Source organism: Vulpes lagopus, chromosome 22 (genome assembly GCF_018345385.1).
Source record: "Vulpes lagopus strain Blue_001 chromosome 22, ASM1834538v1, whole genome shotgun sequence".
NCBI lineage: Eukaryota > Metazoa > Chordata > Mammalia > Carnivora > Canidae > Vulpes > Vulpes lagopus.
This window is the reverse complement of record NC_054845.1, coordinates 21,421,737-21,442,359: the sequence shown is the minus strand read 5'-3', so window position 1 is coordinate 21,442,359 and position 20,623 is coordinate 21,421,737. Positions and strand designations below refer to the sequence as shown.

At 35.1% G+C, this 20,623-nt stretch overlaps 1 protein-coding gene and 1 pseudogene across 4 annotated transcripts in view; one reads left to right on the top strand and one right to left on the bottom strand.

Moving 5' to 3' along the window:
- SPAG16 (sperm associated antigen 16) overlaps window positions 1-20,623 on the bottom strand; it is a 938,011-nt gene that overhangs the window by 327,370 nt on the left and 590,018 nt on the right. The gene's annotated exons all lie outside the window — the stretch shown is intronic.
- LOC121480803 lies at window positions 6,227-7,222 on the top strand (annotated as a pseudogene).

Sequence of the window (20,623 nt, the reverse complement as noted above, 5' to 3'; positions counted from 1 at the left end):
CTAGGTAAGGGGGCCACGGAATCAGGCTCACAAAAATCCCAAAAATGCTGAGGTGTAAGGAAAACCAGAGATAAGGGAACAAGCCAGACCACACTGCCCTAGGTGTGGGCGGGGAGGATGCTAAGTGCACATCACTTAGCACAGAGGACTGTGACCAACAGTCCTCTGTGACCAACAAAGAACAGCCAGACCCCAAACAAGTAAACCAATAAAGATGTTATCACTAGTCCTTACTCAATAGTGATAGCAATAGACATGTTCAAAGGTTCCCTGATTGGCTTTCAATAAAAGACCATCCTACAAGCCCCCAGAGGCAACCCTGTAGGGACCCCTCTCACTTCTGAGGGCTTTCTCTGTACCTTTGCTTAATAAACTTCTAAAACTTTACTCACTTTCCTTTGTCTGATTCATTCTTCATCTCCGTGAGATGAGAACCAAGCTCTCCCATAACAGTGGGACTATGTCAAGGATCATGAGATTTCTAGAAAGTCAACTTCTGCTTGAAAGAAAGTCACCTAATGGCTGATCCCTGGACTAAGGCCCTTGTCCAGTCTACCACGTTGGATCAGTTAATTTGGTTTACTTTGTCCAGCACTTACGAAGGACTATGGGAGGTACTAGAGTTGGAGAATGATGCTAATGCTTATATTTTAAAGAGGTTTTTAAATTGGCTGCTCTTCTCTACTCCATGCAAAAATATTTCCACCAATAAAAATGATTTTGCAATAGTAAAAAAAAAATGGAAATCATTGTTTTAGTTGACACAAATTGAGCGTATATAGCATATTCACATTTAAAAACAGTATACGAATATATTCCATTTAATATCAATATACTATATTACAAATCATGTAGGGGGAAAAATCTATTTTTTATTAAGTAAGTATGAATATGTTAAAATTAAGCCTGCCTCTAGGGAAAAATTTATCAACTACATCTAACAACATAGGATAAAACCCCCATGATATGCAGCTGCTTGGAGCCTGACATCAGATTCCCAAGGAAAATGATAGTAATGTGCATCAGCCCTTAAGGCTGATCTATCCTCAGCTATGTCATCTGTCAGACTCTGGAAGGCAGATCCCCTGTGGGTATGTCAGTATTCTTGCTGACTCTATTAAATTGCAACTATGTGAACTTCCCCATCATGGGTCATCTATTCTTTAGGTGCGAGAAATGTTATATCTTGAGATTTTACACTATTCTAAGTACAACTGCAAAAGGCCTAATTAGAATGTTAGAGCAGATATAGTACAGCATTTAGAAAAGCAAAATGAAAGTTAGCACCCACAAGGGAAGAGAAATACAAACTTTGAAGTGAATGAGATGGAGAAGAAAATAGCAAATAAAAAAGCAAATGAGTTTAATACAACTTTTTTCTCTAAAGGCTCTCTCTGAGTCTGGCCGTTTCATCATTCACAGAACGTGCTTCTGCAACTCTTCCTCCTGTGGAGCATTAGTAAAAGCTTTTCTTGGCAATTCTTCTTGGTCTTCCTTTTTCTACCCTTAGTTTGATAAATGTCTTTTCTTTTTGAGCTATTATTCCTTTGCTATAAAATATTTTCAGAGAGAGAAAAAAAAAACACAATGAGCTGAGTAAGGGACTGGCATGGAAAACACTAGCATTAGCAAAATGGTACTGCCCATCGTCCTTGGAAGGGTGACCTCTGGGGGGAGGCCACAGGAGAGGGAACACTAAATTGCTAGAGATATTCTTAGAGTGAAATTAAAACATAACAAGCTATTGTGTCATCAATATTAAAGGGTAAGACACTGCTGTGATTGTACATTTCAGAAAGGATAGTCAAAACTAGTCTTCAGGGGAAAAAGCAACGTCACTTTTCTAGCATGGCTCATTCTTCTGTATTTTGAGCACTTAACAATTATGTTTTAGAGTAAAAATGAGTAATAATGTTCTCCTGAGGACTGTCACAGTTTGGCTTGCACCCTGTAATCTCTTTTGTGTGGTTGAACTTGTTTTTTTCTCTTTTTCCCAAAGCCCATAATGATTTTGGTGGAGAAAGAATCTGGTTCAGGAACTCTGGAGAAGAAATAATCTGGTGACAGAGAGAGGGGAAAACAGATGAGAGAAGAGAGGAAAGATGTTTAGTAGTATAGACTACCAAACTCCAGGTGCCTCTTAGCATTTTCAAGAAATGACTTTTACATTAATTCCTTCACTCTATGGGAATAAGTGTGGGTTTGTTTTTTGTATGTTTGTTTGTTTGTTTGCAGATTTATTGTGAATGTGAAACAGGGTTAAAATTAACCAGTTAACTCATACAATATTTATATGGGCTTCTAAGATTAGTATTAAACAAAGCCAGAAGGTCAGAACTAAAGTAGATAGTAATAATAGTCCAAAACCGTATTTCCTCAAAATTGTATATTCATTCATTCATTTACATGTATATGCATTTATTCAAAAATATTTGTTAGGAGTGTTCATCTGCAAAGATGTGTGTGCACACACATGCATAGGCCCTGCCTTGTGGAGCTTACAGTGTTGTGTGAAGAATTTTCAGTCCTATGAGGACCATAACATTGAAATTTTACATAGTCTAGTTTCCCTGAGGAAGTGGTTTTAGTGGTGAGATCTAAAGGATTGGTAGGTGTTAAGTGGGCAAGGAAAGGCAGGAGGTCCATTATAAGTAGAGAGAACAAGATAGCAAAAGCCCTGCAGAGTATGTACACGCTGAGCATGGGATCTCTGGGAAAGTCAGCTGGAATGGACCAGACAGATCAAGAAAGAGGATAAGATGAGGATGGAGAAGCAAATAAATGCCAGGTCATTTGAGGTCTTATAGATTATATTAAGACATTTAATTTTTTTTTCTAAGAACAAAATGAAGAAATTTATGGTTTGTAAACTGGAGTACACAGGATTGGAGGGAGGTATGAATATACAAAATCAAAATGCACTTTGGAAAATCACTGGGGCTACAATATGAAAATAGGTATCAGGCATACCATATATGAAGAGATTTATTAAGACATTACTGCAGTAATAACTGAGGAGGTAGCCCCATTCTGGAACTGAGGAGGAAAACCCGACTGCCTTCAGGGTCATTTTTCCCTTTTCCTGGAGGGTCATATGTGTTTATAACCAGATAGTGCTATTGTCCTGCCCGTTAAAATGCCAGAAATTCAGTGGCCTTTCATTTTGTCCCATCTCTGTCCCCTTTAGTCTAAGCTAGCAGCATATCTGCTGCATATCTACTGTTGTCACCTCATCTTTATCCCTGGCTTCTGGAGAGAAGCTGATGAGATCCACAGGTCCCACTCACCATTGCTTTATGGAATTACTATCCAGGCCATCCTTGGTGTTTTCTCTAGAACACACTTGCTCATTTTTTGCAGTATTGATAGACAATAAATATTCCAGCTCTTCAAGTTTTGGTTTCTTTTGGCCCAACAACTCCTTCAATTAATCTCTCTCCTCTCACATTTTACTACAAGCATCGAGGAGAAGCCAGGCCATATACCAACACTTTGCTTAGAAATCTCCACAGCTGAATATCCAAGTTTGTCATTTAATGCTTTCCACAAAATATTAGAACACATTTTGGCCAAGTTCTGTGCTGCTATATAACGACGATTGCCTTTCCTTCAATTTTCAGACATATGTTCCTCGTTTTCATTTGAGACCTCATCAGAAGAATCTTTAACATCCATATTTCTACCAACAATCTCATGAAGGCAATCTAAGCTCTTTCTAGCATGCACCTCAAAACTCTTCTGGTTTCTGCTTATTACTCAAAGCTACTTCTTACATTTTTAGATAATTGTTATAGCATCACCCTCTTCTTTGTACCAAAATTTGAATTAGTGTGCTAGGGCTGCCATAACAAAATGTCACAGATTGGGTAGCTTAAACGATGGAAGTTCATTTTCTCACAATTCAGGAGACTGGAAGTTCAAGATCAAGATATTATAGGATTGGTTTCTTCTGACACCTCTCCTTGGTTCTACAGATGGCTGCTTTCTCATTATGTTCTGACATGGTCTTTCTTCTGCGGGTATGTATCTCTGGTGTCCCAAATTTCCTCTTTTATAAGGATACCATTACACTGGGTTAGGGCCTACTCATAAGACCCTAATTAATGAGAATTGCCTCTTTAAAGGCCCTGTCTCTGAACACAGTCGCATGCTGATGTAGTTGGGGTTAGGGCTTCAACATATGACTTTGGAGAAGTCACAATCCAGCCCATAATAGTTCCTTTCCCTTATTCCTGCTTAATCCTATAGTTCCTTATTAGGATACTTCCCTGTTAGGCTGGTACCCTCTTCATCTCCCCTGATTCTGTTAGTCCTTTTATCTCATAGATGAACTCTATCTCTATGGAATCATTTAAAAAAAAAAAAGTTTTATTTATTTATTCATCAGAGACCCAGTGAGAGGCAGAGGCAGAGCACAGACAGAGGGAGAAACAGTCTCCTTACAGGGAGCCCAATGTGGGACTCAATCCCTGGACCCGGGATCACATCCTGAGCCAAAGGCAGACACTCAACCGCTGAGCCACCCGGGGGTCCCTGAACTCTACCTCTGATGCTCCTGTATCAATTGCTGTCAGGTTTTATACTCAATATATAAATCTAGAATTCTGATTTCTTGTAATGAGAATGAAGTAAACTATGGGGAAGAGAGCACCTATATTCTTTGGGGGATTTAGTAAGAGTCCTTATCTTTTTCTCTTATTTCATGGATATTAATTACTTAGACAAAACAAATTATATCAAATGCTGGATAAGAATGTGGTAACTTGAAGTTTCACTGCTATGTTTTACCCAAGTTCCCCAAATCAGACCAATTAGATATTGGTGCTGACATGGAAAGAGCTAGGACAGTGCTTCTCAAAGTGTGTTTAGAAAAACTGCCTTAACCAGAACTACTTGGGATACTTGTTAGAAAATCCACATTCTTAAGATCTTCGAGATAAATTTAATTAGAATTTCTTGATCTGGGGCCCAGGAGTCTGCATCTAAGCCCAACCTCATCAGATGACTCTTAAACACATGAAGCTAAAGAAAATTTGACTAAAATTTCCTTTATTCCTCTTCTTGGTGACAGAGACAGTCATATTGTGTCTAAGGAAGACAGCCCTTTCTCTTTTACTAAAAGGAACAAAATACTGAATGCAATTGGTCTGTTTTGATAAAATTAAATGTGGCAAAGTGTGAAGTACGTTCAGTTTGCTGATCTCCTTCAAGAATAAAAAATTCTATCTGAAATGTATATAAATAAAATCTAACTTTTATATATTCTTTTTTTCCATCAACTGTATTCTTTAATATAGAACATACCTTAAAGCTGTTTTATATATTTTTCAAATGATGATTCTATAAAACGTATGCTACCAAAGTATAATTTTTTTAAAGTTTCTTTTTCCTTGTAATTTGAGGTATATTATATAACTTCTCCTGAAAAATTAACTCTATGTCAGTCCAGTCTTGCCCTCATGGGATTTTGGCCCTCAGGACTCCCCATGGCTGTCTCCAGATTTCTTGCAGTAAACTCACAATGGCTGTGGGGCAGCCTGCCAGTCCCCAGCTACCTGGCATGGAGCCCATAGAATGTACAACTGCAAAATATGGTTGTGATACATCTTAGAAAAATGATACTATGTGAATGGAAAATACTTATAATCATGTATTTTAAAGATCATAATTTACATCACTATAAATATCAACTCGAAATAGGAATACATCAATAATGACATATTTTTAACCAGACATATATATTTCTACTAGAAAAAATAATCTGTATATATTATTTTCTCTAGAATGGCATTGTCATTTCTGAAACAAAACTAGAGAGAATGTCACAAATCAGAGAGCATATGAGAGGTTAAAAAATAAAAAGCAGCTTTAGCTTAAATAATCTGGGTAAGGAGGTAAGGCTATCATTCATATAATCCATATTTTAAAAACAAAACAAAACAGATACTGAAGGAAAAGGAGGTGTGTTTCTGCTCAAATGATTAAGAACACATTTAATACAACAAAACTTCATTTAATTTCTTAATTGTTCCTTTCTAGTCATTGAGACAAGCTTTTTTAGATTGCTGTATTTTCACTTTAGAAAATGTCTAAGCTACTAAATTCTCCTTAGATGTTACCAATGGGGAATAATGGATAAATGGTTTGTTTATTTTTTTCAAAGTCATCTACCAGCCCCGAGCAGCCCTGCTGCTGGTCTAGTTACCATTGCACCTGGGAGCTAACAATGGTCCAGTTACCATTGCTGCCTGTCACGATCACACCAATTGTGAGCCCGAGGCCAAGACTGAGCATCCAACAATGCCCTCAGCACTACCCACACCAAGCCCATCACCAACTGCATCTGCAGCCACACAGGGAGGAGAGGACGGGACAGCCACACATAGGCAGCACCTGCTGTAGGGAGAAGCAGCTAATCACAACAAAGGTTTTGGTAACAAGAAAATAGTTGAATGTAAGACACAGATATGGTTTCATCAATAGAAATGACACCAAGGAAGATGTATTCACACACCCAACTGCCATAAAAAAGAATGACACTAGAAGTACCTTCACAGTACAGGAGATAGTGAGGCTGTGGAGTTGGATGTTGTTGAAGGAGAAAAGAGTGTGAAGGTAGCAAATGTGACAGGCCCTGGTGGAGCTCCAGAGCGAGGCAGTAAATATGCAGCAGACAATACCCATTATAGATGCTCTCCACAAGGCAGGGGTTCACAGAATTTCCAGCAAAATTACCAGAATGGTGAGTGGCGAAAAGAGTGAGATTGGAGAGTGCTCCCAACGGCCAGACCCAACAGTGCTGGCCCCACAGCAGGCAATGTTTCCCACCTTACTACATGAGGAAACCCCGTGGGCTTAGACCATAGTCTTCCAACCCTGCTGTGCAGGGAGAGGTGACAGGTGGTGCAGACCATCAGGGTGCAGGAGAACAAGGTAGACCAGTGAGTCAGAATATGCTTTATGATCATAGGCCACAATCCCACAAGAGTCTTTCTCGTCAAAGGCAGCCTAGGGAGGACAATGATGAAGAAGGTAAGGAAAATCAAGATGAGATCCAAGGTCAGCAGCCACCACAATGTTGGTACCACCACAAATTCGATGACCAACATAGATACCCAGAAAACCCTAAACCACAAGATTGCAAAGAGACAAAGTAGCCAATCCACCAGCTGACAGGTCATCCACTCTTGAGGCTTACCATCTGTACTATCATCTGTTTTAGTCATACGACAAGAAGAAATGAAATTCCAGCAATAAGGAATAAAAGATTTGAGCTGAAGGCATTAAGTGCTTGCTTTTTGCCCACTGGCCTGATAAATAGAACTATCTGTATTATCTATGCAGCGGGGTTTTTATTATTTTTACCTAGCCATCTTTTGGCAGTGACAACTCTTTTTTTAAAGCCTATTTTTTCTCAATAACACTTTAAAGATTTTTAAATTTTTCCTATATGCTCAAGTTGATATTTTTAAGAACCCCATTTTAAATTGTAATAAAAATTTATAACTTGATTTTTTTAAAAAAATAAATCAACATATGGCAAGCATCTGTTAAAAAGTCTTTTTTTAAAAAAAATTTTTAAAGCCATCTATTAAGTTGTCCAGGGCTAGTCGTGACTTAGAGAATCTTAGTAAGCAACTGGTATTGATTGGGATAAACTATAGCTTGGCAGCAGAAAGAAATGGTGCCTCATGAACAATAGTGACTAAGGGGGTATTTACAGAATTTCTCACAATTGCTAGATTACTTAGAAAATTGTATTTAGAGCCGTTTCTAGAGTTTTTAAGTGATTTATAAATTAAAAATTATACAAATATAAGGATTGTTATTATTTACTTGATGGTACTTTTTTTGAAAGAAATTAGAAAACATCGAAAAAAAAAGTTGACACGAAATAGAAGACACAGAGAAGACTCCAAGGAAGTAAAGTAATAAATTGATGCATCTTCTGCTCAGAAAACAGGACAAGAATATATCATAATTCTTATTCTACATGGAATTAGGGACTAAAAAACATAGAAGTATAATGGTTGCTCATGTTCAGATAAGAAGTACATAAATAATATCTAGAACTTCGATATACTGTAATAAAAATAAGAGAACCTATATGTGTATCATATGGACCTATCTCAGTATTATACAAACTATCTCCATTGTTTTCTAATTTTTGTTTTGTTTTGTTTTCTAATTTTCAAGTAGACTCAATAAAAACCTCAATTCTGCCTTTGATACCATGGATAATATCAATTATCTAAGCAACTATACCACTGTGTTGTTTCTTCAGGTGAATGAGTCTCCAGGTATGAAGTATGCAATATATCTGAACACAGACCAGTGCTGGAACCAGGTAAATGAATGGTTCTAACTCTATGGTCTAAATGACCAAGCTATTTTTCCATTTTCATCACACTATTTTTTCCTCCAGTTATCCATTCAATACTATTTTTTTTTTGAAAATAAAAAAATACAAAATGGAAAGCCATATCAAATTGCTGAAAGGAATGAAAGCGCCTGATCCACAGCACATTAACTCCTGTCTTAGTATGTTTGGGCTGTTATAACAATGCACCACAGACTACGTAGTTTACAAATAACAGAAATTAATTTCTTACAGGTCTAGAGACTGGGAATCTGAGATCAGGGTGCCAGTATGGTTGGGTAAAGACCTCTTTTAGCTTCCAGACTTTTTGTAATATCATCACATGATAGAAGAAGTCAGGGAGCACTGTAGACTTCATATAGGGTCTTTTAAAAGAGCACTAATCCCATGAATGAGGGCTGTACCCTCAAAACCTAGTCATCTACTAAAGGCCCCATTAATATTTCCATCACTTTTGGGATTAGAATTTCAACATACGAATTTGGTGGGGGAGATAAAAATATTTAGGCCATAGTATCCCCTTTATAGAGTTGAGTGCTTCTAGGGAAAAAAAAAATGTTGGCCGGTGACTTAATCCAAGCTCCTTGCTAACTGGACATTAGGGTATATAAACTATTGATATTTTCTAGGAGGAAGAGAATTTATCTGTAAATGTACTTCATAGAATGTTCTAGCTAAGGGTCAGCTATAGAACCCATGAGGCTTACTTAGCTCCCTGTCAGTGATACAAGTGTTAGAGCTATTAAATGGAGATGTTTCATAATTTAAACTTTTCTAGGGCATGGGGTTATCCCAAGATCCTCATACAGAGACCTTGTCTACAGTTCTATAATACTAGGCTAGAAGTACATGCCTAGTGTGTTTAGACAGGATCTGGGGAGCTGCCTTTGGTATACAAGACTGCTCTCTCTACTTGGAGCTTTTTTTGATATTATTTAGTAAAGTTTCATACCGGGTAAGATCTCTGATTCTTGTTAAATCTGATTAGAAAATCCATTCTTTTATGTTAGCTGGCTACCCTCAAGAGATTTTTCTATTAACAAGTATAGATTTTAAGACTTTTTTAAAAACTCACTATATTAACAGAGTAAAAACAGGCTACATTTCTTCATAATTGCCCTCTAACATAAGTGGATATGAAGGCTCTTTTTACTGCTGAGCACTTTGATGGGATGGGATAGATCAATTTAGAGGAGAAACTTAGAAGTCCAGAATCTACATATTGAAGGAGCCCACTGCATAACAGTGAAAATTTGTTAGTAATGATCAATTGGAAGTGATATCATGGTAAAAAATACTAAGTTTTATAATTTTACCAGGTAAAAAATATGACTGTGGACCCAAGCCCATAATTGATAGATGGGTAGATAGATAGCAAAAGCAAGATGATTAGTTGGCATCAGACTTCTAGAAAACCATATACAAAATAATGTACCAGTAGAACAGCGTTTTAAAATAATCCAAGGAAAGAAAATGTAAATCACAGATTCGATAGTCAGTTAGGTTTTCATTCAAGGATCAATAATGAAAAACAGTTTCAAATATTCATCAAATCCAACTAAGAAAAGAATTGGGACATTTCAGCAATAGGACCACTGGTGAGCTTTTAATATAATTAATTGTAGATTTAACATTAAAAGATGAGGTAGATGGTGAAATAATAATGTTTTACGATGTGTTACCCAGTATGTGTTATATGTTCTGACAGAGATAATGCAACTAAAAGTGACAGGAGAAAGGAGAAGGAAGAGAGAAGTTACTGTTGTGTGGGCAATAGTTTGGAGTTAAAAGTATGTCATTAAAACTGCAAACAACATAGTAACATGGTAAAAAAAGAAAGCAGGGAAATAAAAGAATTTAAAAATAAGCAAAAAGCCCACAAAACAAAAATACAGTCCTTCCTAAACACCTAAAGAATATTTTTTTTAAAAAAAAGAGCCCTCAAACCACTTCACATAGAGTAATATAGCAAATATAACATAATATACACAGTAATTATTATAAAATAATATGAGACAGTTACAGTTAAACACTTTACATCTCAATAAATATAAATGAATGGCTTAACAAATCTGTTAAAATGAAATGATTTTCAATTTGGCTGACAAAGCAAAATCCAAATACATTCTGTAAAGAAGACACACACTTAAAATACTTTGGAAAAGCTAAATAGAAAGAGATGGGCAAAGACATACCAGAATTCTAGAAATAATAATAAAGCAAAGCCAATACTGATATAAACAAAATAAACTTCAAACTAAACTGTGTTAATGTGACAGAGAATTGCTGTTTTTAATGGTAAAAGCCTCAGTTCATGGCAATGACCTAACTATCGTGAATATCTATGCACCAAAATAATATAGCAATGCCTTTGTAAGCAAAAACTACAAAAGATGTAAAAAGACATAGTAAGAAACATATTAACCTTAGGAAATGTTAATACATCAGAATTAGTATGAGATAAATGCAGTAGACACAAGGACAGGATACAGAAGTCTTACAGAACTAACCAAGTAAAGTAGATATTATGCATATATGGGAATTTACACACTGAAAAGACATGACTATACCTTCTCAGGCACTCATGAAGCAATCATAAAATCTGATCACATGTTAAGTCACAAAAAATAAACTTCATAATTAAAAATGTTACAAGTAAAATTTTAATACATTAAAAACTAGAAATTATTTTAATTAATTTTTATTGGTGTTCAATTTACCAACATACAGAAAAACACCCAGTGCTCATCCCGTCAAGTGTCCACCTCAGTGCCCGTCACCCATTCCCCTCCAACACCCGCCCTCCTCCCCTTCCACCACCCCTGAAATGTTGGGAAATATCAGGAAGGGAGACAGAACATAAAGACTCCTAACTCGGGGAAACGAACTAGAAATTATTTTAAAATCTTAAAAAGATTAATGATAATTGTAATTCCTTTAATTAGAATTAACAAATGATGTTTATTAAATAATTCTTAAGTAAATGTGGAACTACAAAATAAGATTAAAGAACATATTAAAAATATGTAAATGAAAACACTAAGATATACATGTACATATGTCTATGTATATATGTATACATATATAAATCTGTGAGACACAAAGAAGCAATAAAATAAATTATATATCCTTAAACACTATCAATCAAAGAATATGCCTAAATAAATTAAATTCTCAGCCTAAAAATATAGAAATATAAAAAAAAAAACTAAGTCAACAGAAAACACAAAGAAGGTAAATAGAAGTTAATGCAGTTCTGACTTTTAGAATGTTAATGTTTCACAGACAAAAAAAGAAAGAAAGAGGAAAGAAGAGAAATGAATAAAACAAATAAGGAAGGGTAGAAAATCCTACTGTTGAGCACAAACAGAAGTTTCAAATAGATAACATTTGAATGAGTAACACCAACTAATGGGATGTGAGTAACATCTGACTCAAATAACTTAAACATGGTTGGGGAGTAGTTGGACTATATGGCTTGAAGCTAAAGACAAAAAGAACTCTAAGCACATATTGAAACCTAATTAGCAGGTTTCCTTTCTTAGAGACCTGGGTTAGTAATAATGAAACTATTTTCTGTACTTTATATTATTGTACTTTATATAAGTCAATATATTATAGATAACTGGAGCTTTGTTTGTCATTGGCAGACAGGAGAGTATTAAACATGGAAAAGGGCCAAACTAGAATGAATTCTATCATTAGATTGGAATTAGAGATATCAGTGTGAATCCATAATTTGTAATATAGCTAGTTTGCTGCATAGATGGATACAGGTGTGTGTGCGTGTGTGTGCATGCATGCGCACGCATGCGCATATATTCCTCTTTATATCTATTTCTAGCTCTGTTTACTGAGAAAGACTAGGAGCAATGACCACCCTCCCACCCTGTGTAGTCATGACAACAAGTAGAATGAGATCTTGATCTCTAATAGCATTCTCCATTAAAAGTAACCAGGGCTTCTAGACGAAAAGGCTGATTCCAGTGTTACAGTAAAAGTACAAGATGAGCTTGAAATCTCTTGTGCTAGAAGTGAGGGAGGTGTTCAGAGAATAATATGGACGTCTCAAAAGGACACTTTGGTCACCACAGAGGAGCTTTCATTAGCCAAGAATGGAACAATTTGAGTATTAAAGTAATGACATAAAACTATAACTCATTGAATAAAAGAAATACATGAATTCACTTTGATATAAATTTTTAAGAATGAGAGAAGGGAGAATTCTTCCGTTCCGTAGAAACCCAACTGATAAATGAAGAAATGATGGAGTTAGGAAATCACCATCAGCAACCATCATAACAATCAGTGAAGGTGAGAATTATCAGTGGATGCTAAAATGAGTAGCTGAATTTTTTTTAGAAGACACAGAATATTTACAATCTCAAAGTAACAAGATAATTATTAATTACAATGTGAAATAATCAGCTCTATAGTCTAAAGAATTAGCAGAGTACAAATGATCAAAATTAACATCAACAGTAATGATATAGATCAACAACATGTGCCTCCTGATATAATACCCTGAAAAGGTCATTACTTCTGAGGTATTTCTGTTCAAGTTTCATAAGCTGAATCTAATCAAGAGGAAATATCAGACAAACCCAAATTGAGGGACGCTCTATGAATAACTGGCTTGTACTATTCCAAAATGTCAATATTATGAAACACACAAAAAAGAGAATGAGGAACTATTTCAGATGAAACTAAAAATACAACTAAATGAAATACATGGTCCTAAATTTTCTTTTGTTATATAGGCATTGGCACAGTTGGACAAATTTGAATAAGGACTGTAGATTAGATAATTGCATAGATACTAACTCATTTGAATAATTTCCCTATGGTTGTTTAAGAAAATACCCTTGTTTTTAGGTATTACACAATAAACTATTTGTGGGCTAAGGGACATTATTCCTACTATTCTCAAATGTCTTGGAAAAAACATATTACGCATGTGTATATTCAGAAAGAGGGAAAGAGATAAAGTAGATACAGCATAATGTTAACACTTGAGGAACTTAGGTCAAGTGAACATTGTATTATTGTTATAACTTTTCAGAAGAACTACAACTATGTCTAAATGGATGAAGACATGAATGAATTAATAAATAAAACCTTTCATCACCTCCCCTGCTACCATCTTGTTCCAAGTCTACCAAAGTCTTCTGCCTGGATCATTGTCTCTCTGCCCCCTGTCAGTCTATTCTCAATAGAAGAACCAGCATAATCCTTTGAAAGTATAAATCAGATCATGTTGCTGCTCTGCAGACAGCTATACTGAAGACCCTGGCCCTTTTGACACTGTGCTGAAATAACTTGTTCACATATCTTTTTCAACTACTAAACTGTAAATTTCATAAGAAAAGAGCTGCATTTTATTTATGTTTGCCTCATTTCCCCTTGCCTATAGCTACACACCCACAAGAATACTGACACTTGATAAGTATTTACTTTGTAAAATGAATGTATTTAACACCAATCATAGGGAAAACACATGATCATGCATTTGCTATAATTTTTACCTATTTTACAAGTTTATTTGATGTTACATAATATTCCCTTAATTTGGTTCATGTTGCTTTGATTAAACCTATTTCACTTTTCCTGTCATTGCAGGACAATGATACAAGGCCGTTGACTTCAGAGTCCCCACTTCTTGTCTTTCTTTGCTGCCCAATCTGTCTGCAGCTCTTTCCATGGCTCAGAAATGTGCGTCCTGTGGACATTTTCTCTGATCTCTCAATAAGTAGTACCTTTCTGATTCTTTGTATATATATAAAAAAAAATGTGTCCTGTGTCATGGATATTTCTGTTCCTGAAGTTTAGACTATGTCAGGAGAAGGAAAGGAAAGGGGCATTGAATATTTACTCATCCATTGTCTTTATATCTCAGCTTTGCCAAACAAAAAACACTTGTTATAGTTTCAAAATACATTAACATAAAAATTAATTTAGACATAAGGGTTTATTTTATCATCTTTTGTAAATTCCTTATTTTTTTAAAAAATAACTTTAGGATTTGATTTTTACCAAGGTCTTATAACATGTGATATCCCTAGACGTCATCAAATTGTGAATCTAATTGTGCTTTCCAGATGACTAGCATTTTAAATTCTCCCTAGCTTTGCTATTAATGGTAAAAACACAAAGTCCCTCTTTTTTCTCTAAACTGGTCCAGGCTCCAAGCAGCTGTATTCTTGCTTCTCTGTTACTGATACAAGTGATCATTATATCTCCTCAATATGCCCATAAATTTTCAGCTCTCTATTATTCATTCTGCATTTCATGGCTATGTTCATTTGTAACTATTGACAAAAATGATTAATTATGGAGTAGCAGCAGATTCACCATTTGTAAAATACATGCTAACACTAACAGTGTATTTTGGTAGGGGAAATATGGAGCTAACTCTTAAAGATTCTGTTTCTATAATGCTGGACAAAGTGAGACACAAAAGGGCCAAGGAAGTAGATTAAAACCAAAAGAGCCACTCACCACCCTTGCTTCATATCTGTGGAATATTCCTGGGCCTTTTGCTTTGTTCATCCAATATGATCAACTTGATTCAAGGGTTTCTACTTGGCTTGGTGTAGGTCTCCCACTCAACCCACCCTGAGACAAATACTTTGTAGGTCATTTACTTAGGATGTGAACTCAGAAAGCACACATAAGGGAATGGGAAAAGTAAAACAAGGCAGAAGCCAGTAGAGAGTGTGTTATGAGTGCACTGTGAGCAGTTAGGACGATGACCCAGAGGTCCTTCTGAGGACCCTATGAGGAACCATATAAAACATGCCTCACAGTTGTCCCACTGGGGGACAGGAATGCCAAGCTATTTATCCACTGACTTCTATTTTGTCCCCAGAGGCATGAACTTGAGCCTAGTAAACTGTGGCATCTAAGAAAACCCTCAGAGAAGGAAACCTCAGAGAGATGAAGATGGAACCCTTGAGGCAGGAAGTTGATAATGGGCCTGGGAACTGTCCAGCAAGACAGCAGGTGAATAAGAGGTTATGCAGGAAGGCATTGATGGCATCTGCTACAGTCTCCTAGCTTTATTTTAGTGGCTGACCCAGTGTAAATGGATCATCTCTGAACACAGGGCTGTTCAATGGACACAGGTAGAATCAAATTCACTAAAAAAGTGTAAGTCATTGATAGAACTCTTTGTTTTTTCAGCATTGATTTCAGACTTCAAATTCATAACCATGGCACTAAGAAGCCAGTACTTCTTTATATAATACATGTGAAATAATACATAAATTGACAAATGTTATTTGCAAGGTCAATCTATAATTCCAAAATAATATATATTCAAGTTATATGTGTTTTCCTTTATTTTTCCTTTCTGAGTGATGAATTTGTTTCCTCTTTGAAGGTTTGAATTAGGAGGGAAGGGCTTGAGGAAGTGTGAGTGAGTCTTGTTTGTGGGGTATCTCTGCATTTTCCAAGCTCGGATTCATTTTCCTTTCTCATTCTTTTCCTTTTGTGTGTATGTGTGAATGCATTTGTTTCTCTCTCTCTCTCTCTCTCTCTCTCTCTCTCTCTCTCTCTCTTTTAAATCACATCCTCCTCTCTGCTATTATTCTAGTCCCAGCTACTGCCATCTTTTGCACAGGGGGAGTACAATAGACACACATGATTTTTTTGCATCCACCACTGCTTTTCCCTCTCTATAACCTTTAGACTAATACAAAGTTTTTTTTTTTTTTTTTTTGCTCAAAACTCTCTAATAGCTTCCACTTTCACCCTGAGTAAGGACTAAGTCATCAAAATGACCTACAAGATAATGTAACTTGCCTCCACTCTTCCTGCCTACCAACACTTCTCTGGCTTCATTTCATATTTTCAAACTGCTGTTCCCCTTACTCATCTACTTCAGTTACCCCTGATTATTCTTCAAACCTACACTGGGTATGCTCCCACCCCAGGGTTTTTGTACTGCATTTTTTTCCTCTGGAATACTCTTCCCTCAGATATCTATAAGGTTCCCTCTCTATCTTCTTTAGGCCTTTGTTCAAATTGCTCTTAATTGCTATTGTAACAACCCTTTTCTCCACCAGCCAAATATTTCTTATTTCTGATTATTTTCCTCTACAACATGTATTATCATCTGACATACTAGTTTTCCTTCTCATTTATTATCTGCTTCTCTCCAAAAATCTCTCCCCACAGCAGAGATTCTTGTCTGTTTTATTTTTATATTTTAATTACCATAGCTATAGCACTTAGAATAGTGCTTGCTGCATATTAGGCATTTAATACTTATGTATTGATTGAGCACATTACATTCAGTAGTAGAGGTTTGGGTATGTATTTCTATCTATACATATGATTTTTTTAAGTAACAAGATTCCTTTTCACATATAATATAGAAAGAATAAAATTATCCAGGACACCAGAAAAAAAGCAATTCCAATTTCACTACATCAGAGATATAGAAAATTCTTATTGAAGAATTCTCTTTATATATATATATTAACATTTTATCAAATTGACATTAAATCAAAATCTTAGTTTGAAGCACTTAATATGAAATTAAAATTGGATATCAAGATATATGTAGTATCCACACAGATGCAAAAAGAGACTAAAGCATGAAAACACATTAAAAATACGAATGGACAACCTAATGCCCATTTACTAAGCTGGGAAGGTTGTAGCTTTGCATCATGGAATTGTGAGTGACTAAAAAGGCAAAGAAAATATTTCCTACATTTCTCACCATTTGCCCACTGACTCCTAGTCCTATGGCCTCTATAAACAAAGATATTTCTTATAAAAGTGTGATTCAAATCCCATAAGCCAATGCAAGACATACAATACATGACTTCTGCCTTGGCATTCTATGCCATATTCCTCACAAATTCACCATCATTTTCTACAGTCGGGTACTGTAAACTGTATAGAATAACTACCGAGAATATGGGGAAGACATGCGTGGTTCAGTGTAATCTAAGAACTGAAGGACACTAGTGTGCTACTTTGCTTGATCTTACACCATCATCTAGCCACAGACAGGTGCCACAAATCCCAGAAGATAGCTGGAAGAAAGTGGGCAAACTAGAGGGTTACATTACAACTAAAACATATGTTATACATATATTTATAATACATATATAATTATATGCAATATAATGTAAGATTACATATGCTATATGTGATAATAGTTAACTAAAAGAACACATTTAATCATTAATTGTACCATATTAAGAGAATTATAATAAACTTCAAGAAGCACTAATTTCCCAAGCCAAAAAAGAAAAATTTAATAACTGAAATTCAGCCAAAAAATGAACTACTTTGAATTTTAAAACAAAGAAACCAGTTAGCCAAACTAAATTTTTAAAAATTGCCCAAAATTTTATGTCAGATAACTTAAACATCAATTCCAGAATATGTAAAAATAAATGTCAGTGGTAGCCTGCATATCAAACATGCCTAAAAAATAGATAAAGCATTCTAATGGTCTTATAAATTGTATAATTATATATTAAAATATTGACAAGAGAATTTTAGCCTATCTAATTTGATAAAATCAAAGTGACAAGAGTATGGGAAAGTAGGCACATTCATGGAGTATTGGAGGGAATACATAAGTAACTATGGTCAACATTTTATACAGTCTTCATCAATATGATTTAAATGTTTTTTAAAAATGTAGATTACAACACCTCTAAATACATCTCAATGAAATGACAACTGAAAAAAGGCACCCGAAAAGATGCTTTCTGCATTCTTGTTTAGAGTACCAAATACTAACAATCCAAACATCCATTAGTAAGAGATTATTCAAGCAAACAGTGATGCATCTACTTAATTAATTATAATGTATCCATGATACATCAATAATGAGAGTGAGAATATGTACATATTTATATTTAAAATATTCAATATGTATTACTGAGTGAAGACAAATTAACTTATGCATTACTAGGTATGGCACAATATTACTATTGTGGCTGTAGGAATTTTATTAGTTTTTAAAGATTTTATATATTTATTCATGAGAGACACAGAGAGAGGCAGAGACACTGACTGAGGGATGAAGAAGGCTCCTCACAGGGAGTCCAATGTGGGACTCAATCCTGGCACTGAGACCAGGACCTGTGCCAAAGACAGATGCTCAACCACTGAGCCACCCAGGCGTCTGGGATGTAGGAATTTTAATTTAAACAATATCTATAGCATTTAAAAATCTGAAAGGTTATAATAGTAAAATTGTATAATTAGTTACTTTTAGGGTTGTTTTTAGTATTTTTGAAAAGTTCACATTTTCTATATTGAACAAAATCTTACTTTTGTAGTAAAAAAGATTAAAAAGCAAGAATCAATTGAACTGTGGCATAACTCCTCCTTGAAGTAGATGGAACTTTAACCAGATATCCAAAGTCCAAAGATACCCAGCCTTTAGATAGACAGGGATTTGGGAATCAGCAACAACAAACCAAAATGTGGAAAGGCTGAAAGGAAAAAATGAAAATAATGATGATTCCTTAAAGAAGACTCAAGGAGATTTCCCTTTTGGGATTAAGCGCTTATGTTGTATACTACATAGTTAGGATCTGTTTCATAGCTTTATGTTCTCTTTCATTGAGTTATCAATCTTTCTTTAGTTTTATATTTCATTGTAATTTTTAATTTTAGTTTAAAACCTAGTACACTAGTTTTCCTTATCAATCTTTGTTGTTGTCTTCTCAGTTTTATCAATTGCTCTTCCATATATAAAGATTATAATCAGTTTGTCAATTTCCCAAAACACCAAAAACAAAAAAGTTATCAGGATCTTCCTTAGAATTCATTAAACCTATAACTTTATAAAGTAGTTAAATGGTATGTTTGTCACTCTTGATCAAAGAACTTGGCATGTCCTTACATGCATGTCAACATTTATTTACCGAAATATAAATAAGAATATAAGTTTTATTCTTTTTCTTTTAAAGATTTATTTATTTATGATAGACAGAGAAAGAGAGAGAGAGAGAGGCAGAGACACAGGCAGAGGGAGAAGCAGGCTCCATGCTGGGAGCCCGACGTGGGACTCAATCCCGGGACTCCAGGATTGCGCCCTGGGCCAAAGGCAGGCGCTAAACCACTGAGCCATCCAGGGATCCCCCTATAAGTTTTATTCTTATATCCAACACAAAAACTTTGTTTATGGAGTATATGTTTTATGGGGTGAATTTTCATTTTTTAACTTTTGTTTTTGTTTTGCCAGCAAAGAGGACACCTACTGTCTTAATTTAATTGTGCTGGACTACCTTTATGACATTTTAATTAGTTCTTCGTTTTTTAGGATTTTCCAAATAGATTTCTGGAAAAAGTTATCTTTTAATCTATTTTTTTCTATGATACTGAAATAGTAAAATGATAAATAATAGTGAGACAAAGACAAAACAGGTCTAAAGACAGTTTGTTAATGATTTTGCAAAGAAGCAGGTTTTAGATCAACAAATTCTATTTTCTCCTCCCCCATTAGGTTATTCTTTAGTCTTTATTAATTTCTAACCGCTATTTTAGTTAATTTCATTGCAGTAATCCTAATATTGTAAAGTGACGTTTTATTTTCAGGCTTTCTTGGGAAGTAATAAAATCATTTAACACTATAACTTTTTCCTAAGTATATTTTTGGGTTGTTGTTGCTCATAAATTCCTCGTTATAATTTTAAGATGCTGTTACTCTTTGACCCATAAGTAATTTAGGATGAACATACATACAAACATATGCTCAAGTAGTAAAATAAATGTTTTCCTTTGGTTTATAAGTCTTCATAAGTGCTATGGTTCATGGGTTCCTTTTCATTGTTGATTTGCGCTTTCTAATTATATTCATTATCTAATAAGCTACCTTTAATAATTTGGAATTATTTGGGTTTTGATGTGTGTATCCTTTAGGATTCATGAACATAAGCAACAGAAATTTATTTTGCTAACTACTACCCATCATTCCCCCGCAAAGAGAAAAAAAATAGTTTGTTAAAAAAATTGTAAGAACTAAAGCAACTAAGTAATATTAAACATTGTAAAATTTCTGAGAATCTGGCTAAGACACTTCCTCTAATTAGGAAGGACTCTCAAAAATACTTCAACTGCAATTTCCTACTTGGTCCTCTGCCTCTGCATTATTCTCTCCAAATTCAAAGTTCTAGAAAGGCATGCCCATTTGCTAACTTCCCAGCAACCACAAAGACAAACTAACCAAAATGAACAAGAACAAAAACAGACAAACAAGAAAGAACT